This window comes from Protopterus annectens, chromosome 11.part0 (assembly GCF_019279795.1).
Source record: "Protopterus annectens isolate FY-2018-M chromosome 11.part0, PAN1.0, whole genome shotgun sequence".
Classification (NCBI taxonomy): Eukaryota; Metazoa; Chordata; order Ceratodontiformes; family Protopteridae; genus Protopterus; species Protopterus annectens.
In genome coordinates, this window is record NC_056745.1 from 310,079,673 (window position 1) to 310,106,323 (window position 26,651).

Genomic DNA, 26,651 nt, shown 5'->3' on the forward strand with positions numbered 1-26,651 from the left:
TTCGTTAAATTGTCTCTCGATTTTTCATGACTATCAACCTTCTTCCCAATATTTTTATATTTTGCATATACTTCTTTACACGCCACTTGTTCATATATAGCTACTTGTGAGTTTTGAGGTGGAATATAAGTACTTTTCTTTGCTAATCTACCCTCACTTGCTTTAGACCCTTCATTATGGTCTTTAAAAAATAATGCCAGATTTAATCTATGACAGTATAATTTTATCTCTTTAATGGTGTCAAATAAATTAAAACTAACTGTCGGAATATATTTCATTCCTTTGCTGAAGAGAGTAACAAAATCTTGTGTGATTTCCACATTAGTATAATTGTGTACCTTAAATCCATTAAAATTATAGATCCTAGGTCTGCCACTATTATTAATTTCTACACCTGTGTCCAGTTCATGTGTCTCAGAGATCTCTCCTTTCAAAATTACATCCGTGCTGTTGGTAGGATTACAAATACTGCTGTGTTTTAATACCTTTTTAGAAATTTCTTTGGGGCTGGGTAAAATCTGCCCCCTTGAAAATTTGTGTCTTCATCCTGTCTATGGTATTTATTCCTCCCTATACTTTTTTCCTGGTGGTTAGTGTTGTTACCTTCTCTCTGATATTGTGGCCAGATGTATACCCTCCCTATCCTATACTGTTCTGTATCTCTTTCTATTTTGTGCACCTTCCTATTGTATACACTTTTAACCCTATAACTTGCTGTCTGAAACTGTTTAAAATACAAGTCTTGCCACTGTTCAAACTCATTATCTTGTGTTATTTCTTCATTTAAAACTTCTAACTCATTCACAAGCGTTGCTACCTTCTCATCATTATACTTCATTAACATCTTCATATACATATGTCCAAATGTATCAAATAATTGATTAAATTCTTGTTTAACATTATGACTGTAGTCGATACCTAAAGGAAGTTTAAAAAAGCGTAGCCCTTTTGGCACAATATGTGCATTCATGCATTTCTCCAAATGTACATTATCAAGCTTAGTACATTTTAAATGTATCAACTTTTCTCCTAAAAGATGTATCTTCGTTTTAAGACTGTTTGACAGAGTACTCGGTGCATACCTGTCTTGTCTTGGTTTAAAATCACAGTCCAAAAAGAAATCAAAATCATCAGCTAAAAAATCATTCATTACATTGCCCCCAGTTTCTTTTTCATGGGTCCCAGGTGGTATTCCATACTTTGTATTAGGTTTATTGGCAAGTTTAGGGCTAGAAATGAAATCTTTAAAAACAGTACCTTTTTTGAATTTATAGCTTTCTCCTTTATTGATTGCATTAGAATATGTTTTTGTATTTGTATTCTCTCGCTGCTTTGGGCGTGCTCCTAGTCTCTGTATCTCATCCGTTTGATGAAACAGGCTGAAGTCGAACGTGAATTCTGCCTCCGGTAACACATTGTCCACTGTTTCCTTGATATCTATGGTATTGGCCTGCGTTGGTGTTTTCCGACCATCTGCTTGTCCATTGGGAATATCTCCCTGGCTGTTTAGCACTATTCGTTCAGCGACATATGGTGGAGTGTCTGTAATTCTCTTAAGATTGTGGGGAGATCCCATATGGGTGCCTGCTTGCACCATTTCAGTTAACTTCCCTACCAATTCGAGAAGTTTGTTGACGTCTGCCTGTAGTGTTGAGACTTCAGCTCTCAACGTCACGAACTCCGCCCTGCTCAATGAAGCATCCAGGGATACTGTTTCGGCCATAGAGCAACTCCGAAAGTAAAAAAATGAGTGAGAACCAACAAATAAAGTACCGATTTTTATTTTAATTTATTTGACACCATTAAGGAGATAAAATTATACTGTCGTAGATTAAATCTGGCATTATTTTTTAAAGACCATAATGAAGGGTCTAAAGCAAGTGAGGGTAGATTAGCAAAGAAAAGTACTTATATTCCACCTCAAAACTCACAAGTAGCTATATATGAACAAGTGGTGTGTAAAGATGTATATGCAACATATAAAAATATTGGGAAGAAGGTTGATAGTCATGAAAAATCGAGAGACAATTTAACGAAGGAAGAAAGGAAAATGTTAGATGATATCATCTCGAATAATGAAATTAGGATTATGAAACCGGATAAGGGGGGGGGGGTCATACTATTAGACAAGGGCGAATACCAGAGTAAGATCCATGAATTGTTGTTCAATTCAGGTAACTATGAGGAAGTTTCCCTCAATCAGATTAACATCGGATACAAGCGAATAGATTTAGCCATTGAAGAATACCTCCTCGACAATAGAATTACCGAGGAACTTTATAATTTCATAAGGAATGAGTATCCAATGATGGCCCATATAGTGGGTATCCCAAAAATCCACAAAAGTCTTGAAAACCCCCCGTATAGACCGATAATATCTGGATCAAAATCCAAAACATTCAATTTGGGAGTCACAATATACAATTGGACTAAACATGTGTATAAAAATGTTCCTCATTTAATTAAGGACTCCTGGCATTTTCTTAGCAAATTAACCCCAGAGGTGTGGGATGAGGACATTACATTCATTACAGTGGATGTAAAAGATCTTTTTTCCTGCATACCCAAGGACATAGGGTTGGAATACTTTTGCAATAGTATGAGGAAGTTCTCTGGTTTAACATGGGAGAAAATCAATCTCATAATGGACATGATGGGACTTATACTGGACCATAATTACATCGAATTTCAAGGAGAAGTATTCAGACAAACTAAGGGTGTGGCTATGGGTGCATCCTGTGCACCCATATTTGCAAATTTAGTGATGTTAGAATGGGAGGATCAGTATATATTTCCTAGTGAATATTACAAGTATATGCTACTATACACACAATTTCTGGATGACCTATTCATTATATGGAAAGGGGAAACAGATGTTATCTCAGATTTTATAAATTATATTAATAACACTACGGATTTTTTGTGCTTTACACACACTGTTGAAAAAAGAGGTATAGCGTACTTGGACACATTTATTAGTAACAATGGGGATGGCTTTGTGTCAAAATTATACAGGAAACCAACCTTATCCAATGATTACATTCAATATGGGAGTTGCCATCCACCATATACATTCAAGAATGTAGTCAAAGGTCAATGTGTGAGAGCTGCTCGCATGTCATCTACAAGTGAACTTATGACACAAGAACTAGATTATATTTATAAATTATTCCACGAAAGAGGTTATCCTACAAGTATGCTTACGGATGTAGTAGAATATGTTAAATCACAATGAGGGACCAAGTTTAGCCCATTACTAGGGAAAGAAGGTACGTATACGAAGACGAACCAACCTTTTGACAGACGAGTTTGTGTTATTATGTATAATACACATACAAATATTGTTAAGGAGATTCTACGCAGACATTGGACAATTTTTACAAATATGGAGGAAGTAGGTCAGATAGTAGGGAGTACACCTAGTATAGTATTAAAAACAGGATATAATATAAAGAAATTAATAGAAAGAAGTGAGAACAGGAACAACAAGCAACAACACAAGGGGAAGGGGACAAAAAGATGTGGAACTTGTGGACAGTGCCAATATATTAATGTAGGAAAAAGTGTTAAATTAGATAATATTATGAAAAGTATATGTAAATTTAAACCAGGAAATTGCAACAGTCAGGGAGTCGTCTATTTAGCTACTTGTACAGTATGTACAGCATACTATATAGGGAAAACAGAAAGAAAGCTAAAAACTCGGATATATGAACATGTATATAAAATGAGAAAAGGAGATGAGAAGAATGCGCTTAGCAAACATGTAAAAGCTAAAGGTAAAGATCACTTGTTTAAGTTTGCAATAATAGATCAAGTAGATAGAACTGTTGGAAGTGGTAATTGGAAGGCACGATTAGGTACCATGGAGAGTAAGTGGCAGATAGTTTTTGATGCCACAACATATCCAGGATTAAATGAATATATTAGTTTAAAACCCTTTCTTATCTTGGGATCTTCTTAAATATAAATTAGTGTGTACACAGATCATATAAATATTAAGTAATCAATTCATGTTTTTTATGTATTGTATTTATTCTGTTATATATCATCAATATTTATTTTTATTATTATTATTTTTAAATACTATAATATAAATTAAGTTGTGATGTATAGAATAAGTTTACATAAATTGGTTTAGTAGTTCTTCCACTACCTAAAGGAATAATAATAGGGATTTAGTATGTAGCAGGTTGTCTTATATTTAAAAAGGCACTACTTATAATTACAAGTATCATTATGCACAATTATAGGTTTGATTCCAACAATAGGGAATGTATTCTTTCATACCATATCATTACATTGGAACTCATATACACACTAATGTAGATGCTTTGTATATAGTATTTTTACATAGAATTTTTATATTAAATTTTAGGTACATATTGTACAATGTTTTTTAGTATAATGTTTTTTAGTATTATGTATTTTGTAAGTTATATTATTATAATATGATGCATTTTATAGAAATATATAGGTTATACATTAGGGCATATTAACAGATTCAATTAATCAATTGATCATATTTTGGCGCCAAAAGATGGTATATAATGATGCAACATACACATATGGATGGTTCTGAAGAAGTCTGGCTAGGACAGATGAAAGCGCTTAACCATTGTTGTTGAATGCATCAGTTCGTGACGTGCATGTCTTTTCGTTTGTGCAGTGTGGATTAAAATTTGGATACTACTCAGCGAGCCTGTGGATCATTTTTTTCGCTAACTACCTCGTGCTCTGGTCTGGTCGAGCTACTAGGTACTGGGTTCGGTATTCCTGAAAATAAGAAATTTCCAACTGTGTCTTCTTTAATTTCACAAGTAAACAGACCAAGGTCTTAAGATTAAATGAAATATCAGTCTGCTCACTATCATTACTTATACACTGTTGTGCTGAGTTAATCTCAGATGTAGAAAAAGTAAAGTTATCAGCCAACCAATTGTTAATATTAAAACTCAAGCCGTTATTTACCATGTTGGGAGCTTGTAATGCAGTCAGCGATACACTGGATACAGTAGAAACAGTTGGAGTAACAGTTGTGATATTCGAAGTGACTGAAACTCCATTATCTCTTTGTGGACCTTCCATACGGTCGGTTGCTACTACATGAACCTGTCGATTATGTAACTCAGATGTTCCACTGGCCAGAATACTCTTCTGCCCTGGTTCAACACTTTGTTGGTTAAAAAGTAAAGGTACAGCTGGACCCTTTACTCTGTCCGTATCTGTTACAGCAGGTTCATTCAAAGAATGAAAACCAAGTGTAAGCGGTGCATTACCCACGCTGTGCTGATGTTCTAAATTATCCAATCGCACCATAAGGGAATCCAAACGCAACAAAAGCATATTCAAAACATTGTTGCTCTCTAATTCTGCAGCCTTCGTTTTTGAAATATCACAAGTCCCATCAACATTTTTTTAAATTTCAGGAGTGTTGTTAAAAAGGGTGCCTGTATCCTCAGTATCTAATCTGGACGCCATACGGAGATCATTCTGCTGAAAAATTTATAGCTACTATTTACAGAAAGAGCACATATTCAAACTCATTTTTACATTTCTCCAGCTGCCATCCCCTTCATCAGAAACGAGCTATAGTAAAGGGTCAACTTGTTAGGGCAGCCCATATTACCACATTAGACAAGGATTTTCATGCTGAATGTTTATATTTAAGAGACATGTTTTTACATCGAGGTTACCCTGAACATATGGTTGATGAGATTGTAGAGGAGGTAACAAGTAAACGCCTGAGACATTTTTACAGACCAATTTTGAGTAATGTGCATACTATACGTAGTAAAGTAGACAACACTCCCTCTCAAGTGTGTGAAGTGTCTGGAGTGTCACGTTTGTCTGAACCAATGGGTGTCACTTTTGTAACCACTTACAATCTTAACAGTAAAGACTGTTTCCAGATTTTGAGTAAAAATTGGGCTTTATTCAAGAGTGATAAGAATGTCTTTCAAAGAGTAGGTGAACACCCAGTGGTTGTTTATCAGAAAGCTAAGAACCTTAAGGCGTACTTTGAACAATGCCCAATTAAACTTGTAAGAACAGTAGGTATGTATAAGTGCCAGGCATGCAACTACTGCCAGTATGTTACCGAAACCAATAGATTCACGGTTCACGACCAACAGTACAATCTGAGGTTGAGAGTGAACTGTAATTCTAAAATGGTAGTTTACTTAGCCCAGTGCCAGTCATGTCTGGCCTTCTACATTGGTAAAACAGAGAGGAGGCTTCATGGCCGTATTTATGAGCACATTTACGCCATCAGAAAACACAAACTTGAGAACGCCTTAGCTAAACATACCTCACTGTACCCTAATCACACCTTCAAATTTATGGTGATTGATCGGGTTCTTCAGAATCTCCGAGGTGGCCCAGATATGTTAAAGTTGGAAGAACTGGAGTTAAGTTGGCAGATTAGGTTGAATGCCTATAATACACCAGGGTTAAATGAAGGTTGCTCAATTAGCAGCATTCTTAAACTTAAAAGTCTCACTAGATGATATATAAAGTTTTAGTTACTTAGTTTGTTACAAGTTTTATTCTATATTTTGTTGAGTTACGTACAATATAATGTTATTTTTATAGTAAATTTGAGATTACATCTACATTTGTTTAGGGTTAAGTTGTAGTAAGGAAGCTTTTACCTAGTTAGTGAGTGGTGCTTTAAAGCAATTTAAACGAACATATTCCTTTAAATGCTTTTAGTGACTAAATGAGTGGTTAATTGCTTTTGTATTTAAATGTTCTTTACACGTGATTTATTATGTCTGAAGACGTTTGCAATTTTGTCAAACGAAAAGCACTTAACTTGAATAAACACCTGGTATACTTTTTGGGTGCTGTTCCTCAGTTTTCGTCCTTGCGTTATCTTTATGTCAATAAGCCATAAGGATTTTTCAATGGCAATATCTTCCAATCACTGTCTTCTAGCAATGCACATTCTGGGGAAGTCCAATGTACAAGCAGACAATTTGAGCAGATCCATCCTCCTGCCTCAGGAGTGGACCCTGAATCAAAAGGTGGCAGAACAGATTTTCCTCCACTTGGGCCACCCATGCTGCAATCTTTTTGCTTCTCCCCAAAACACCAAATGCAGCAGGCTCTTTGCCCTGATACTTCTGGAGGGGGAATCACCCAGGGACACACTGATACACAATTAAACCCCCCAGTTTCCTTTATGCCTTTCCTCTGACCACTCTTATTCCCAAATTTCTTCAGATGGCATTAGAAAAGAAGGTTATGGTGATCCTTTTTGCCTCTTTTTGGCCTCAACAAGTTTGCTTCCCCTGTGTATGGCCTCATCTGAAACACCATCCATTGGTATTGGATCCCAGCCTGGACCTCATTTCTCAAACATCCAGCCTGCCTCTTCCAGACACTTAAACCCCCAAGTTAACTGCTTGGTTTCTGTCCTGCCGATAATAACAAGTCTAGTAGACTTTCTTCCCAAGTTATCCATATTCTTACTTCTTCCTGGAGACTGTTACTAGGAAGGTCTACAAAAACAGATGGAAAAGGTTCTCTGTTGGGCTACCAAAAGAAATTTAGACTGTTTCTTGGCATTTCTTTTCTAGACTTCTAGTCTTAGACTTTATAGCCTGTCTTTTTTAGAATGGTGCCAGCTATTCCACTATCAAGGTCCATTTGTCAGCTATTTCCATTTTCTGTAATGGAGATAATCAGTCCTCCATTGCCTCTCTCAAATTATCTAAGGTGTTTCTGATGGGTGCCTTTATTCTTAGGTCTCCTCTTAGAAATCCTACCCCTCGTTTGGGACATTATTATTCTATTTCAAGCACTGAATCAACCACCATTTGAGCCTGCAACCAAGGTGGAGCTCCAGTTCCTAACACTGAATTATTTTCAATGGCATTTACTTCTGCAAAATGGGTATCAGAACTATAAGCCATTTCATGTAAACTTCTGTACATAGTTTTTCATAAGAACAGAATTTCCTTTGAACCAATCCATTCTTTTTACCGAAGATAGCTACCAAGACAATTTTATATCAAATCATTACTTTACCAGTTTTCTTCTCAATTTTTTCTAACAAAGAAGAAACATGCTACATATGTTGGATGTTTGTAGGCAGTTTTACATCCACTGTATGAACCATTCAGAACGTCTGATCAACTTTTGTGTCTTATTCAGCAAATAAACTGGGTCACTGAGTTTCTAATGTCACCTTATTGAGGTGGTTGTCTGCGTGTATCACACATGTATACAAAGAAGAGATCTTACCTTTAATTAAACCTGTCAAAGTTCACTGCATTAGATCTGTAGCAACCTCTACTGCATTTTTCCCCAGACGATCTATTACTGACTTTTGTGTTGCCACCACTTGGTCTAACATTCATACTTTCATATTCCATTTTAAATTAGCTTTATTCCCCAGAGGTACTGCAGCCTTTGGCTTAGCTGATCTCCAGAATATCCTTCTATGTATCTACCCAAGGCTTATATTAGCTGGGGACTTTCTCCCATCCATTCAGAATGGATGGAAGAGATAACATCAGATACGAAAGTTATGTACTTACCATAACAACAGATCTGTGTTGTGTGCTTCCATCCTTCCTCAACTTCCCTCCCATCTATCCCTGATTGATTATGGAACACTTTGTTCATTTATCCTGAGCTGACAGGACTGACCTCTTCTAAAGGCCCTTCAAATGCACTTTTTAGCTCCAGATCAGGTTTTGAGCATTCTTAATCTATTGAATAATCCTTTATAGCGTTATTGTTATTGTTATTATTACCTGTGTGTCCCTGTCTGTTTTGTTGGACAAACTCTGTCTGAGGTAATGTTGGGCCTTGAAGGAGTTTATAAGCCTTGAGGGGCCAAAGACTGATGTGAGTTTGGATTATAAGACTCATCCATTGAGGATGGAAGCAGACAACACAGATCTATCACTATGGTAAGTACATAACTTTGGTTTATTCACAGATTCTCTATAAGGATGCCCTCGTTCTTCTTATTATTCTTGTTATTCTCTTGTTATTCTTCTTGTGTTTTTTGTTTAGGGGATTAACATGATACTGGGTCCTGTCAATTTTGCCTTGTGTTTACCCTAAAACCTTAAAAAGTGGGCAAAATCTTTAAAATTATTTCTAGAGAATAAGCACTTTAAAGAGTTCACTTGCAAGGCCATGACAATGAATCTCTTTCAGTGGACCTCCCCCCTCAGAGGAAAAAGAAAAAGGTATTGAAAGAGGCATCCATTTACTCTCTGCTCTGGTCTCCAGATTGGGTCTGACATATCTACTTAGGCAGTTTTGCAGCACTGGGAACTTCAGTCTGTTTCTCCTGGTCCCACTAGCAAGTACGTTCAGGAGGCTGATATAGCCTTGGATGTAAGTCTGATCAGACCACATGTCAGGCTTCTGCCAATGAATGATTATAATCTCTGATGGTGAAGGAGGACATCACCGGATCTTTGGTGGAGGCCAGATCTTTAGATGCACCTCCTAAGACCTTAAGGCTAGATAGGGATTCAAAAGACAAAACATTTGTCAACACCGTCTATCCCAAAATCTTCTCAAGAAAACTAGTATGATAATTTAGCCCCAAACCTGTTTAAAGTAATCCAGTCTATTCAGCCTTTGCTTCCAGTTTCTACACAAGTTAAAGAAATCCCCCTCATACTCAGATGAAGAGAGCCTTTCTAAATCAACTATTGAAGACTTGGAGTACGCTTTCCAGTTATCCTCCTCTACTCCTGAAAACATTGGCTCTAGGTCATTTGGGCACATTGACTAATGCTGATATCATACTCTGAAGCTATGTAAAAATGGGAAAAAGAGGAATGATAACAACAACTATTCCTTTTGAGTCTTAATCATGAAGTACCCTGTCAAACTCCCCTCCCCCAAGACAACATTTCTTTTTGGGATACAATTTCAAAAATGAAGGGATATTTTAAATCTGAGGATAGGAAGTGTTAGACTTGCAGTAGAAATATTATGTATTACTGGATTCCACTAAACCTGTAGCCATTCTCCCAGTTTTAGGGAGCTTGGGTGATGCATTTGCTCCAGTCTCTGCTTCTCCTGATTCCCAGTTCCATGACCTAAAGAAGCCTGACAGTTTTTACAGGGTGACTGACACATACAAACAAAATTCAATTACAGAAACCCTATTGCAGACCCTACTATTATTTCTGTGGATGGTTATAGAGCTTCTATGGCCTTTCCTGCTTCTAACACTGTCGCAAATGACAAAGATAACCTACCAAACATGAACTAAGGATTGCTACACCCAATACAGGTTCATTGACAGGAAGGAGCTTGAAAGTAGATGACATGATGGTAAGAGCAAGGCTGGACATCCTGTGTATCCAGAAGATAAGATGGAAGGAAGTACAGCAAAGCCACTTGGCTTGGGATCCAGAGTCTACTCCTCCAAGGAGGACAGTCTAGAAATGGTGTGGGAATTGCATTGATGGAGAGACTTCTGAATACAGTGAGGGATGTTATCAAAATTAGTGAGAGTAAGGCTTCAGTGTAAGGTTAGGGCATTATTTATAATCTCATCCTATGCCTCACTGCAGGATTGGGATAGCAATGAAAATAGTGCATTCAAGAAGCAATTACAGAACCTACTACATAAAGCAAGACAGTATGAGTTGGCGTTGATAATGGGGGACCTGAATGCACATATCAGGACAGACAGACAGAACAGGATATGAGGACTGCCTGGGTTCACATGGGTAAGATATCAGGAATAATGAAGGAAAGCCCATTTTAGACTTCTCTCTGGCACATTGCTTTGAGGGTGATCAACATATGGTTCAGCTAGAGAGACAATCATAAGATCACATACAAGAGTGGCCAGCATGCAACTCAGGTATACTTCCTGCTAGTAAAGAAAGGGTGCTCGGATGGAATCAGTGATTGCAAAGTCATCCCCAGTGAAATAGTCAGCTCACAGCCTAAACCACTGGTTGCCGTAATCAGCTGCAAACAATGGTCAAAGAAGGCTCTAAGATCAACAGAGACAAGACTGAAGACCTGTAGAGAAATCACAGGAGTTCAAGGAAATGCTCTGGGCTCTAGTACCTCAGGAAGAAGAGAAAATAGGTGAAGTTGAAAAAGAATGGCCAGATTTTGGTCTTTTCTTCTGTATTCTTTTGTTTATCCAGGTTTATTTTACCCACTGTGAGCTGCCTGGTGTGGTGTTTGGAGCAATGCTGTAAAAACCGGAGTATGTGTTTGTCACAGCTTCAGGTTTCCCTGAAGCCAGATGGATGCATCTAAGACAACAGATAGAATATGCAAAACCGTTCAGTCTTTCATATTTTTATACACTCATCCCAGACCTGACCCAGCAGCTATAGCTTTAGTTAATCTAACTGCTGTCAAGAATTTTGTTAATTTTAATCATTCCTGTCCTGACAAGGATAGTAAAATAATTTATACATTTAGTGTATGCTTCTTCAACTTTAATTTTTAGTACTTTGAATTGTCATCCTCATATGTTAAAGTTTGTTCTAACTAATTGTTAAAGTATGAGGAACGTTTGCAAATCACTGCTAAGAGGAAAAATATGCTTTGTGTGGTTCAGTGTCTTATATGTTCATAGGTTTTTACTAGGTTAATGACCACGAGGTCCTTTTTATGCCTAGCCATGTATTTCAAATCTCTGGCACCCTTAATAAGTGTAAGCAGGGTCTTGGGAGGTGAAACATTGCAAGCAGGGTCCTGGGAGATGAACCATTTAGAGGCTGCCTGTGTCCGTTAGAGACATACATGCCAAAAAAAGGATGAATTTCCTGTTCCCCATCCAACTGTCCAAGTTACACTTGAATTGGGTTAGGGAGGAACTCTGCTTTACATGGATGCGGAGCCTATTCCAGAGAAGGGGTAGTTTCTGGGATACATACCTGTCTCTCCAGCATGTCCTATTTATATCGCAAGCGAGGTTTAAGTCTTTACAATGGGTAATTCTGATGCTGTCTGTTTTGCAGATATGCAGGGGGTCCATCAGACTGGGGACTGACAATGCCTTGTAAGCCTTCAATAGCTTGGTTAATTACTCATTGTTTAAAGTGCGCGTTTGACTCTGTAGATACTGCCTGCAGGACTGTTGCCACTTGTACTGTGTTGAGGGGGTTTACCTGGCTGCTGTCTCAGAACCTCCCAGAAGATGTAAAAAAATGAGATTTTAAATTCTCCTTTGGATAGAGATTTATTTGTTGGACCCTATGCTGCAGAGGTTATCAAAATGTGATGAATGAGGTAAGCTGATACAGGGAATCTCTCAAATTTTCAACCCTTTTCCTCTAAATTTTCCAAGGAATTTTCTGATCCTTTATTCAGTACTGAAAGAAACAAAATAAACAGTCTCAGCAAAAATGCTGGTAAGTAGACATTTAAAAAACAGTGACAGAGACATTCTAAAAAGAAAGCAGGAACCTCAAGAACAAAGGACAGTCAAGTAAGGCAGAATGACTATATAAGGGATCTTGTCCCCAATCTCCTACCCTGGTATTCCCTTATACCTTCTAGAACATCTGAAGTTCCATTTTCTGTCTCTCATTTACAACAGCTTGCCTCCGACAAATAGGTTCTATGGCTGATCCAGCAAGGTTACATCCACCAGACCAGCCCCCTCTATGCCTTCCTGTCCTACACTACATGCTGTCTCAAGGGGTAATAAAAACAGTTCCTCCTTCACAGGTCATTGGTTTTCATTCAGTAATGTTATTGTTGCCAAGGAAAGAAATTGTATGGAGACTATTTCTTGACCTTTCTTTCTTAAACCAGTATATTATAGTACCAAGTTCAAAATGCTTTCATATCACAACTTGTTACTCCATAATCTTCTTCCTCATTTGAGTTTTTATTTAGTAACCTTGATTTAAAATGTAATTATTGTACTCCTAATAATCCAGATTTCAGACATTTCTTAAGGTTTTATGTGTCTGGATCACATTATCAGTTCTCTGCCTTACCATTTGGACTAGACACTGCTCCAGGAGTCGTCACAAAGTGTCTAGCACCTGTCATTGCCCATTTCAGACTGCAGGACATCCACATTTTTCCATTTTAGATGGCGTTCTTATTTTGCAGAGTCTTTTTCAGGGTGTCAAGAATCTCTTATTTGGATAAGAGATCTCCTTTGCAGGCTGGGATTCCAGAAGAATATTCAAAAGTAATTTCTGACTCCATCTCACATGATCATGTCACTGGGTTTTCTGCTAGACATCTCAGTACAAAGAGCTTTTCTTTCAGAGGAAAAAAATAGATCTGTACTTAGATCTATTGTAGGGGTTTTCTATTCAGACTTTGGTCACTTCAAGGGAATACCTCATATCATCTACGATTCTCATGATACTTCTGGCAAGACTCCACATGAGAAAAATACAATGGTGTCTGAATTCTCTTTGGTCCCAGCACCAACACACATCTTTTCAGATTCTAATTCTGGGATTTGTGAGAAGAAAAACCACTTGGTAGAGACATCACATATCCCTGAATCCAGATCCCCCTTCTCTCCTTCTGCTCCAAAGCAATCACCACAAATTTAAGATCATAGGAGGTTACTAGAATAATGGCCTTGGGGCCCTTACAAGCCTAACCAAGAGTTTATCCCCAAAAAGAAACCTCCGTCAGCACCTTACAGCCATGAAGCATCTGTATTAGGACAGGGTCCGAGATTGCCTTGTGGGCGAGACACCAGATCACCCCTGAGCAATCTGTACTATACCAAGCAGAGTGATAGTGATTTGAGCCTGTCTGCATAGTACAGGTGTTTGAGGCCATGGATTCTCTTTATGAAGTATTTCAGTGGCCTTTCCAGTTGGTGATGTTTGGAGGGTACATCCCAAATGGGGCATTATACTCAATTATTGCTCTAATGAGGGAGGAGTATAGAGAGGTAATAACCTTCATTTTTCTGGATGCAATCCCTTTACTTATAAGCTGAACCAAGTAAAAGGCTTTTCTGACCACTGCTGCTACATGATGGTCATATGTGAGGTTATCAACCTGAGTGCCCAGGTCTCTCACCACAAGCTGTGTGCTTAGGGGGTTGCCGTTGATGTGGTAATCACTAGGGGTTATGTTTTTGCCGAATGGTATGATTATACATTTTTTTGCATTTAGCTTGAGGCCATGACTTTGGCACCAGTCATTAGTCGCTGTGAGACCCTCTTCCAGTATGTTAACATCATCTGGGGAGTAAATGACAGCACCCAACTTACAGTTGTCTGCAAGCCTGGTCAGCCACAGGCATTTTGTCTTTGCCTGGACCTCTGAGAAATAGATGCCAAAGAGTAGGGGGTCCCAGGACAGATCCCTGGGGAACTCCACAAGTGACAGGTCTGCTATCAGAGGTCGAGTTGCCTATTTTGACTTTGAGGGTCTTGTCAGTGAGCCAGTTGGCCACCCACCTGATGAGATAGGGATTTACGCCAAGTTGTGTTGGCTTTTCGATGATGCTCGAGTGGGAGGTTGTGTCAAAGGCCTTGGCCAAGTCAAGGTAAGCTGTATGTACTGACTTTCCACTCATCCAGGACCTTGGTGACAGTCTCAAAGAAGTCAGCCAGATTCAACAGGCAAGATCTACCCTTGACAAATCCAAACTGGGTGGGGTCAAGTGCTTGGAGATTGCCTATGTCTTTATTTATGAGATCCATAATAATATGGTCCATGGCTTCACAGATCAGACTTGTCAAGCTAATGGGGCAATAGTTTCCAGGGCCAGTAGTGGCACCACCTTTGTGCAAGGAGATGACAATGGAAGTTCTCCACTCTGATGGAATGAAACCTGTACTTAGGCTGTAGTTAAATAGGGTGCTCAATGGCGAAGCCAGTTCTTGCTGGAGATGGTGCAGAATACATCCTGGGATTCTATCATGTAGTGATATGGAAGCTATCATGGAAGCTGTGTTATTTTTCTTGGATGGGGCTTGTAACACTTGATCTACAGAGATGTGAGGTGTGGGACAAGTATCGGGGATGTTGAAAGGGCCTTTGGAGCGGACCGGGGAGGGGGGGGTGACATTTGCACTGAACCTATCTGTTAGCAGGTTGACTAAGTAAACAGGATCAGTGTAAGTGATCCTGTTAAGTACTAATTCAGAACAAACCTGGGCTTTGCCACAGAGGTTCCTGACATAACTGAAGAAGACTTTATGATTTCCCTTTGTTGTGAAGGCTAGTTTCTATTCATAATTGACCTTGGAGGTTTTCTCTAGTGATCTAATTTGCTTGTTGAGGCTAAGGAGGGAGTTTTTCCAATTTGGAATTTGTTCCTTTTTACCCTTGAACAACAGTTTCTTCCATTTGTTTTACAGCCTGTTGATAGGAGATGTCCACCAAACAGGTATGTGTTTCCTTGAGGAGCCTGTTTTAGTTCTAATGGGTATGGCTGAGTCCATGCAGTTGTATAGGTGCTTGTATACTGCATTGGCAGACTGTTCAGCTTAGTTGTCTGCATCCTCTGGGGGGGGGGTGTGAAGCTACAGATACCCTCCTTTAGGAGATTGTAGTCAGCTTTGAGATGTTTTTTAGCTTGATTACAGCTGGGGAGGTTGGGTGGGATAGAAACTTCGAATGAGACAGTCCGATGATCTGATCTTACCATTTTTTCTCATACTTTGCATGGGAGGCAGTGTCAAGAGAGAGAAAAGTGCAAGGTATTTGGGACAACAAAGACAGACACAAGCACATAAACATAAAAGAGGTGCTTGCCCTTATCAAGGCACTCAACTCACTGAATCACCTCTGTTCCCCAGGATCACTTCAAGTTGTTACAGACTATACCACAGCGATGCAGTACATAAAACAAGCAAGGAGGAACCAAATTGTAACCCCTTTGCAGACTAGACATGTTATCATGGGATATAGTATTACAATACAGTCTGACTGTACAGGGATCTTACATTCCATCAGAACAAACTTGTGTGGCAGCCAGGCAGACCAGGACAAAGGCAGGCTCTCACAAATGGAAACTAGATTAGGGGTCTTCCAAGATTTGATCTATCTGTGGGGAGCTCCTCAAGTATACCTTTCTGAACAATCAGCTAGTACAATTCTGCTTCAGAACTCCATGCAAGAAGGCCTGGAAGACAGATACTTTTTCTTTTCCTTGGATAAGAATGTTTCTATACGCCTTTCAGTCCTTTCCAGTGATATGCAGAGTACTTCTGAAGATTCAGAATGAATACCCAGAGATCATTGTGGAGTACTGCCTTCTGGCCTAGGCAACAGTGGTTTTCCAATCTTTTGGAATTGGCCAGGGGCAAGCTTCCTCACAGGCTGGATCTACTCACACAAGAACAGGGGTGCCTGATACATCTAGATCCCAGACAATACCTTTTAGGCACCTGTTTAATGAGGATGTGCAGCAGGTATTAAAAGAGGCAAGAAAACCGGACACTAGAAAATCATATATAAGCAAGTGGAAAAGGTTTACAAGTTGGTGCCAGCAACATAACCAGCTCCCATTCAGGGCTAGCATTTCTCTGGTTTTACAGTATTTTTTAGAGATACTTTCCCATGGTTTGTCTTATTCTTTTGTCGAGGTTCATTTGTCAGCCATTTCAGCGTGACCATCCATGGATGCCCCTCTTTCAAGGCATTCTTATGTCCAAATGTTTTTGAAACGAATATTGCATAAGAGACAACCAAGAAAAGAGGTGGCTCATCCACAAAAATATGCCTAATTTTATTGCAAATAGGATAAAGCTGAAAATTAGCTTTCTTTTCCTCAGGCCAATAAATGAATACACTTTGAGATTCCTGGAGTGCTTCCCAACCTATTTGAACCAGCTCACTTAACTGACTTGAAGTTCTTAACATGGAAAACAGTTTTACTGATTGCTCTGACCTCTGCAGAAAGATGTCTGTGTTGCAAGCTGTTATGGTGGGTCAATCTTATCTCCTTTTCCACAGAGACAGTGTTTCTTTGAGAACTAATCCATCTTTTATGCTTAAAGTGGTATCCAAGTTTACTTTAAGCCAAACTATCCATCTCCCTGTGTTCTTCCCTGAACCCATAAAAGAGGGAGAAAGGATATTTCATACCATGGATGGCCACAGATGGGTCCATATTATATGTTTGAAGTCCCACAAGCATGAACCTTACAAGATTAAGCCAAGAATATCTAAGAGCCGGAAGCTTGAACGGTATGAATGGTAATTGTGCAGGATTGCGGTAAAGTGGGGATTGGGGTTTTGCTCCTTTTCCCACTGCAGTGCAGTCTCAGAGTTTGCATATGTAATTAGCAATGGAAATGGAGGACACCCCCCATGTGGTGGTGGGGGTGAAGGGGGCTTGCCTCCTGCAAAAAAGCAGGTGTTGTGTTTGTATTTTGTTGGTCTTGCTTCTGGGTTTTCGATAATCCTGGCTCAATCTTGTAAGGTTTACACTTGTGAGGCTTCGAGCTTATAATAGGGATTCCTACAGACAACTCAAGTATTATCTTGACAGAACAAAATCTCTCAGAACTTTTGATCAATTGTTCATTTCTTATGAAGGTAAGAAAGACAACGTGTCAAAGTAAATTATTTCCAAATGATTGTCTAAGGCTATTACCTTTTGTTATTCCCACCACAGCAAAACTGTTCCAGTCAGGGTCAAGGCACACTCTATCAGGGACTTGGCTTCATCTTTGGCTTATTGGAAAGGGTGGAAAAGTCTTGTATAAGCAGCAACTTGGTCCTCTGTACATACTTTTACAAAGCACTACAAGCTAGAATATTTTCTCCATATCTCGGTCAGGCTTTGCTTGGATCATTCTCCAGGATCTCCTTGACCCTTCTCCCTACCACCTCCCAGATGTTCTAAACTATGATAATCTACTCATATGGCTAAGGCTACTGCAGCAGTGATCAATGTCATGAACATAGTGCAGCTTGTTAAGTAAACTTACCATAACAGTGGATACTCAAATGATCACTGCTGCAGTAACCACTCCATCTCTCCATCCCTCTTGTTTTTTGGTGTGTTTATTTATGTCTGAGTGTGTACATTTTTTTTGTTCCTAATAATATCCTTTCAGGGTTCAGTCTCACTCTCTCAGTTAGCATAAAAGCTCTGAAGGGCTTAGTGCCCAAACCTGTCTTTTAGTCAGCTGAGCTCAAGCTGACTAATGGCTTAGGTATGTGGAAGGGGTACTAAGCTGGGTGGCTGTTATTTCCTATGCAGCTTATAACTCATATAACTTAGGCTATAGCAGCAGTAATCATTCAAACATTTATATTTACTTACACAACTGTACTTGAATCTAAAGATGAAAATGGACTTGCCAAAAATGCTTCTGGTAGCTCCCTTTTGGGCTATGCAATATTACTTTTCACTTCTCATCCATTTGGTCAAGGGCAATTACCAAAAACCTCTTCATAGAATAAATCTTCTTTTACTGGACAAGGAATCGTCAATCGACCCCAACATTTAAAATCTCTACCTAAATTTGGATGATTTTGTTCCCATTTAGGCACTTTTTTTCTCAGGATAGATGCAGCAGGTATTAGGAGGGGGGGCTAGAAAACTTGCTACTAGAAAAAATGGCAAAGATTTTCTAGCTGGCACCATAAACAAGAACAAAACCCATCCCAAGCAGTTGCTCCTCTATTTCTTCAGTGTCTGTGTGAGTTGTCACTTCTGGACTAGGATACATTCTTAGAAAGGTACATATTTGGGGCATTTTGGCTTGTTTGACTTTGTATCCCCCTTTCTTCTTTATCTTAATTTAAACACATTTTGACAGTGATTTTGTATATTAGACCACCAAGAAAAGAAGTGGCCCCTCCTTTGGTTCCTACTTTTCATTTGGAGAAGTTAACTATCTGTCCTTTTCAACTTGCAAACAGTGCTTCTTTAAATTTTATAACATGGATGACTGCTTTGGTTATTGCTCTTACTTCCTCTAGATCCTTATCTGAATTAGAGTTTCTTATGTATATTTATCCTTTTTTGATTTTCTACAAGAACAGGGTAAGTCTCAAAACCAGCTTTTCTTTTATGCTAAATGTCTCTGAATTTACTTTGAACCAGACCATTCATCTCCCTGTGTTTTATCCTAAACCCCAAAACAGTAGAGAAATCATTCTGCATACTCCAGCTGTCCACAGACTAGTGAGATTTTACCTGTACAAAACTAAGGATTTCAGAAAGTCTTACAAAATTTGTATCCTTTGATGGCAAAAAGAAAAAGCAACCACTTTCTAAACAAACCATTTCTTGACAGCTATCTCAGGCTATCATATTTTATTGCACTCACCATGGAAAAGACCCACCTCAGAAATTCAGGACTCACTCTATTAGAGCCGTGGCTAATTCTGAGACCTTTTGCAAAGGGATAGAGTCTATGCGGTCTCTAGAGGTTGCTACTTGGTCTTCTGTGAAAACCTTTACTAAGTACTACAAACTTTATTCAGTTTCTGTATATTGCTCAGGACAACATCATCTCCCAGGAGGAATGCTCCATTTGCCACTCTTTCAACCCAAGAGCTCTGGTTGAGCAAAAGAATAAACTTATTCTAAAAGAATCACTGGCCTCCTCTTTTTCTGAGGCATTATCTGGAGCTTCCCCTAAAAAATCATAAAAAAGACTATCTCTTTCTCCAAGTACTTCCTCAGCTTCAGCAAAAATTTTGGAGAAGGCTAAGAAAAGGCCTCTTTCAGATCTGACTGACTCTTCGGATCCTAAAAAGAACATTTCTAAATTGTCAGATCCAACTTCATACTCAGATCTAAAGCAAAAGAAAAAAGGACTGTCGGATCTGATCTCATCTTCAGGTCCAAAGCTTAAGAGACCTAAGGACCTGTCGGATCAGACTTCTTCCGATCTGATGCAAAAAATGTCAGATTCAACTTTTGAGTCAAAACCCCTTCCAAGAACTAGAAACTCTGAGTCAGTGGACCCTGTTCCTTTCAGGGTCCCTTCTACTTTTTTGGACAGGCCTAGATCTCCTTCCATAGTGTCCACTTGCTCTTTCAGGAGCCTTAGAGAGGTTACTCACTGGGATTCTCTCAGCACAGAGCATGTCAAGCATCCTGTCAGTTTCTACCCCTCTGGATCAGGAGATCCAACCTTCCACTACACCTCCTTTGCAAATTCCTCCTCCAACTCCCTACTCGGTCTTAGAGTCTTCGGATACAAGTCACCTGGGTCTATCTGAATTGGATCTGAGAATTTCTTTATGGTCGGATCTGAAGCTTGCTCTGAGCTTTTCAGTTCCATCAGAACCGGAGAGCTCATGGAGCCAGGACTACCCTGTCAGATCCAGGGTGTCACAGTCAACTCCAAAGTTTTCAGAGATGTCTCTGCACCTCAGGTACTCAGCATGGGTTAGCTCAGCTCTAACTTTGCCCTTGGGACGATTCTCCTCAGAGCAGCAGGGACTATGGTCTAAAGGCTTGCCCTTTTGGATCTGGGTTCCTGTTCCTCTCTGGGGTGAGGGTCTGCCTTTGATGTCATGGAGAGAGCCTTGTCTGCTTCCACAACAAAGAAGGTCCCCTTCCCCTTGGATCAGTCTTCAGGCTTGCCATCTCTTCTCATGGAGTCTCATCTATCCAATCCACAGGGACTCCTGGTACTGAAACCCCAGGCTTCCCAGCAGGGTGTTCCAGCCTCTTCTGATACCTCCCCAGAGCATCCCACTGAGGAGGTCCCTAAGAACAAAACATGCAAGAGGAAGCACTTAAACTCCCCTAAGGAGTCCATCACAGAAGATACATACTTTGATGAAGGTGAAAGGTCTCCACTATCATCTCCCGAAGATGTCCAGTTTGGAGACATCCTTGAAATCCTGAAGCAGAGAGTTGGCTGGAAGTCCAGCAGCCCTTCATCTGAGGAGTCTGTACTCCTGGAGGCTTTCAGTACTGGCCTGTCTACCTCCTTGGTGATCTCACCCACAGATGCGTTCATAGAGTTGATCTCTCAATGTGCATAGAAGGCCCTAGACACCATTGAAAGAATCCCTAGGAGACCGGATATAATTATGACAGCACCAGAAGACAAGCAGTTCTGAGCAAAAGGGGTGCCTGTTGATGCCATGGACATAGCGGCGGCCACTAAAAAGGAACTCACTGAAGAGAGTTCCATTGTCCATCCACCAAACATGGAGTCTCAGCCGCTGGACAAGTTTGGGAAGGGTGTCTATACTTCAGCGACTTTTGCCTTAAGGTCTCTGAACTCTTTGGCACATTTCACCAGGTTACAGAGATACCTGATTAAGGAACTCTCTGACACCCTCTCAGGATCCATTTCTAATGAGGTACAGGTGTCTGTGACTTCTCAGTTGGCTACCCTGTAATCAGTTTCCAATTCTTCCATGAGGCTAATTTTGCATGTAGTTGAAGGAGCCTCAGGGGAAGTGGGTTCTGGTGTTTCCATAAGGAGGCACGCCTGGACACTCCTATGTGATTTTGTGGAGCCTTTCAAGTCTTCGTTCATCAAAGCTCCCTTTGTTTGGCCCCAAAGTTAAAGATACATTATTCAGGTGTGAAAGGACAGAAAGACCCTGTCTGCTGTGGGCATGCATTTTTCCACACTTCAGAGATCCTTCTCCGGAAATCAATGAGGTACTGGGAAAATGTGGTTCAAGAAGTCCTAGGGTCCCTTCCAGGACACACGTGGAAGAGGTTCCCCCAGGGGTAGGGAGAGAAATCCAGTGCTAGACAGTGCCCTCATAGCAGAGGTGGCCCACAAAACCAAGGGTCCAGAGATTCATTTTTCAATAGACCCTTCTAGCGCTCCTGAAAGGAGGCCCAATTGTCCCCCCTCTGGAGGCAACGGGGGGGGTCATATATCCCTGTACCAGAGAGCCTGGCTAGAGATAACAATAGTTACTTGGGTGAGAGGATCATTTCCAGAGGTTATATAAGACCCTTTTTCCTTTCACCTCCAATCTCAAGAAAAATCCCGGATGTCCCACCCAGTCAGAGGGAACAGACAGAGGTCAGAACTTATTCAAGGTTCTTTTTAGTACCAAAGAAAACAGAGACTTAGGACCAATTTTGGATCTCAACAACTTAAACAAATCAGTTTGACACACCAAGTTTCAGATGGTCACAGTTCAGTCCATTCTCCCATTTCTGGAAAAGGACGATTAGATGTGTTCGTTAGACCTTCAGAATTCGTACTATCACATAAAGATGAACAGATGATCCAAAAGGTACTTACACTTCTGACTGGGAGCTAGTCATTACCAATTCAGAGTTCTGCCCTTTAGGCTCACCACAGGGTGTTCACCAAATGCATGGCAGTAGTGGCAGCTCACTTGAGAATGCAAGGATTCTGGGTGATTCCATATCTAGACAACTGGCCCATTACCACTTCAACCAGGCATCAAGTAATAGATTCAAGAGATCAGGTTCTCCAGGCATGCTCTCATCTGGGGATAACCATAAATTACGAAAAGTCTCATTTCGAGCCTACTCAAAATTTGGAATTTATAGAAGCACCGTTCAACACAAAGTCAATTATAGCTTCAGTACTCCTCTAAGAGTTCAAGGCTTAAGAACACAGGTCAGGAAAATAATCTTCAATACCAAGGTTTCAGCCCACTTGGTCCTTCACGCTGTAGGATAAATGGCAGTGGCAATAATTCTAGTACCTTTAGCCAGATTTTACATGAGGGTTCTACATTGGCTGCTAGTAACACAGTGGTCAATATTTTATCAACATATGTCAAACTTGATACATATTACTCAGATTTGCAAGAGAGATCTCAGGTAGTGGATTCAGTCAGAGCAGGTTCTACAAGGCCGTCCATTCATTCCCCCTCAGCCCAAGGCCATAGTGACCACGGATGCTTCCCAGTTAAGGTTGGGGGGGGCATTACCTAAGGAAAACAGTCCAAGGCACAATTTGCATATCAATATCCTAGAGATGATTGCTTTTAGTGTTGCCCGGCCTTTCAAGAAGCTCTCCCCTCAGAGATGAATGCAATTCAAACAGACAACTGTCAGTAATTTGGTACATCAACAAACAAGGAGGGCTAATATCTAACCCCTTGTGTCGAGAAGCAGTCAGAGTGTGGCAATGGGCAATCTCATCCAACCGTTTTCTCATTGCAACACACATTCTGGGGAAGTCCAATGCGATAGTAGACAAGCTGAGCAGGTGCATTCTTCTACCTCACAAATGGTCTTGCAACAAAAATGTGTCAGATTTGATTTTTCATCAGAGGGGACAGCCTTGCTGTGATCTTTTCACTCCCCCCCAAACAAGAATTGCAGCAGCTACTTTGCCTTGAGCCCCCAACAGAGAGAGTCACCAAGTGATGCTCCACTTCATGATTGCTCCCCCCCCCCATCCTGCTTTATGCCTACCCACCAATCCTGCTCATTTCCAAATTCCTGCAGAAAGCTGCCATGCTGAAGAGCAAAGTTATCCACAGTTCACCTTTTTGGCCTCGACAGATTTGGTTCCCCTTCCTTTTGCCTCACTTACTCCACCAACTGTGGATTCTGGATTAATCTTAAGACTTCCTGTCTCATCCAACAGGCATGATCCATCCAGATATACAGAATCTGAGGCTGACTGCCTGGCTTCTCCAGTTCCATTAATAGCCAGACAACCAATGCTGTCTTCCCCAGTCTGTCAGATACTTTTATCTTCCCATAAACCATCTACTCTTAAGCTCTTCCCCAGTAAATGTAGAAGATTTGCTTGCTGGGCCTACTAAATAATGTTGATCCCTTTTCAGCTCCTTTGCATAGTATCCCAGAATTTTTAGCCTTAGATTTTAAAGAAGGAGCTAGCTCCTCCACAGTTAAAGTCCAGTTGGCAGCACTATCAAATTTTAATGTGGGATTTGAAGGTGCTTTTGTTGCCTGCCATAGACTCTACAAAACCTTTTTGCGTGGCACTCTTCTTCTGAGGCCTCCTTTTAGGGATCCTACTTCCCCATGGGCCCTCAATCTGGTACTACAGCAACTTACTCAACCCCCCCCCCCCCCCTCTTTGAACCTGCAGCTAAACGTGACCTTAAGTATTTTTCTTGGAAAACTATTTTTTAGTAGTCATTACTTCTGCCAGAAGAATTTCAGAGATTCAGGCCTTGTCTTCGAAAGCACCTGACTTGATCTTTCACAAAGACAGGGTCACTTTATGAACTAACACCTCATTTTTCCATAAAGTAGTTTTAGAGGCTAATATTAATCAGTCTATTAATTTGCCAGTATTCTTCCACAAATGTACTAACAGAGGTGAATACACATAATATTTATTGAATGCCCACAGGCAATTACACTTTTACCTGCATATAACAAAAAATATCAGGAAGACTGAGCAATTATTTGTTTCTTTTTCTGAAATAAAACTAGGAAAACCTGTTGCCAAAATAAACTTGGGCTACTCCCCATATCTTTATTCTCATTACAAATTGGATGTGGTCTCCAGAAGTAGGGCATCATTTGATTCAGTGGTGCTCAGTAATATCCTTCCTTGAGTCCACCTGGGGATTTACGTAGCTGGGGACTCTGTCCCATAAACTGAGTACTGAAATAAAATTGACAACATCAGATAAAGAAGATATGCACTCGCCATAACATTTCACTTGTGTTGTCCATTTTCATTCTTCCTCAACTCCCCTCCCACCATCCCCTCCCTAAAAACTCTGGAAGAGTGAGTGTTTTTAAGTGTGCCACTTCCTTGTTACACAGCTCCAGATATAGTCTCCTCTCTCTGTAACTGCAATATTTCTTTCTACTGTTATTAGCAAACAAGATCTGAGGTACTTGGGTTTGGTGCTTTGTGGTTAGGGGAGTAGCTTGACAGTTTTCTGGTTGCCATGAGCTTTTACAATGGCTGAATCAGATCCGAGGGATTGGATACGTACCCATAAGTTAAGGAAGACTGAAAATGGACAACACAGATGGAACGTTATGGTGAGTACATAACTTATTTTTTTGTTGCCAGTCTGTGGTCCATTTTTCTATTATTTTATTTTTTTAATAAAGAAATGCAGCATTTATTTACTTAAAGAGAGAAAATAAAATATAAACTGCCCACAGAGCTCCTTATCTAGGATTCTGATGCAAGATGAGGGAGGTGATTGGTTAACTGCACTGACCTTTGGAAGGTCAGTGCAGTTAGCCAATCGATTTGTAAGCTTTCTGTTTCTTTTGCTGGCTGGCTAGAGAAACTTTTTATAAATTTATTATTATTATTATCATCATCATCAATGGTGGATTTACTAGGGGAGCAAAGGACTTCATTAAGTGTAACTTGCTTTTTATTCCTGGTAAATCATTAAGGACTCCAGTTGCTAAATAATAACAGACATTTCAGTTCCTGACTTTATATCCATCAAAAATGCATTGTGAAGCTTGGCTTTTTTGCACCTTTCTAAGTGGAAGCATATTCAATAACTAAGGGGTTGAGAATGCAGAGGGGTTTTTCATTGGGTTGCCCTGTATTGTTTTGACAGTGGTAAGATGAAATGCAATTTTAGGCCATTGTTTATGCATGTATGTGATTTCAAGCAAATATATGAGGTGTTTGCAGTCATTCAAGTGGTTAACTGTTGTGTGTGTGCATGTACATGTGTGTGCATAAAAGGGGCATTGTTTTCAACTGTCCCTGATCTTGCTTCATGTTTTGATGTGTTGTGGTTTTCTGGCAAATTGCTGTGGAGTGCAGTCACTAAATGACAGATAACTGAGTTTCATATACTTTATATAATTTAAAAAAATGCTAGCGGATGAAAAACCTGTTATTTTAGCAAGTTTTTAAGTACATAAGAGCAGTATATTTAAAAATGGTCCCTGAGATGGTTCACTGTAGATTCTAAAAGGTGTAGGGCTTAAAAGATATGATGTGTTTATGTATGGCAGCAACAACTTTAATATAGTTGGTGCCATTTATTCTTTGTTCTTTAACCCCAATCTAAACACATGAAGAGTGTATAAGAAGTTACTGTTATCATTCTTGGGGCCAGCAAGGCAGGCAGGATATCACTGTAAGCATTTGTCATCCAAGTTTATTAGGAAATACTGATTTTATCAGCTTTTAGCATTAAAACTTAGACACTATTTATTTCTTTCTTGAAAGAAAATAAGACTGATTTTTTTCCTTATTCAGGATTTTTGTTAAGGCCATCACTGGATCAAAATTTTGAAAAAATGCACGTCAGAGAATCTATAAACCCTAGCTGCCCCAGATCTCTGGCTTAATTCATTTATTACATTGCAATCTTGGCCAGTCTTACCGTTCAGCATAAGACAATGTGTATAAACACAAGAAACAACTCATCCAGCTATTTGAGTTCTTCACTGCATTTCTTTAAGCACCATTATCTCTTTATTGCCTAAGTTTATTGTTTAAGTCTGGGAGTAGGCACAGGGATTAAGCTTGTTAGCTGTAGTTTCTGTAGTTCAGGGTTTGAGTCCCTCATCCCTTGTTTGCCTGCTGTGAGACCTTGAGCAAGTCACTTAACAGACATGGCTCCTTGAAAAGGGACTGTATGTCTACTAGACCTAACAGGTTAACAAATAGGATTATTAAGTTACTATCATATAGTCGATACTCACATGAAAGGACCATCTAAAATGTCGACTAAAGGTTGAACACGTAATGTTGACAAGGTTAAAATGTCGCAAACACACCTCCGTTTGCAAATTCGTCCTTGCTTGACATTAGTAGAATACAGTCCTACAAAGCACAAGATGTAACGTGATGATTTTG

At 39.8% G+C, this 26,651-nt stretch overlaps 1 protein-coding gene across 1 annotated transcript in view; it reads left to right on the top strand.

Annotated features, from left to right (window-relative positions):
• The window catches only part of CFAP54 (cilia and flagella associated protein 54), a 2,749,537-nt gene that overhangs the window by 2,649,059 nt on the left and 73,827 nt on the right, over positions 1-26,651 (top strand). The gene's annotated exons all lie outside the window — the stretch shown is intronic.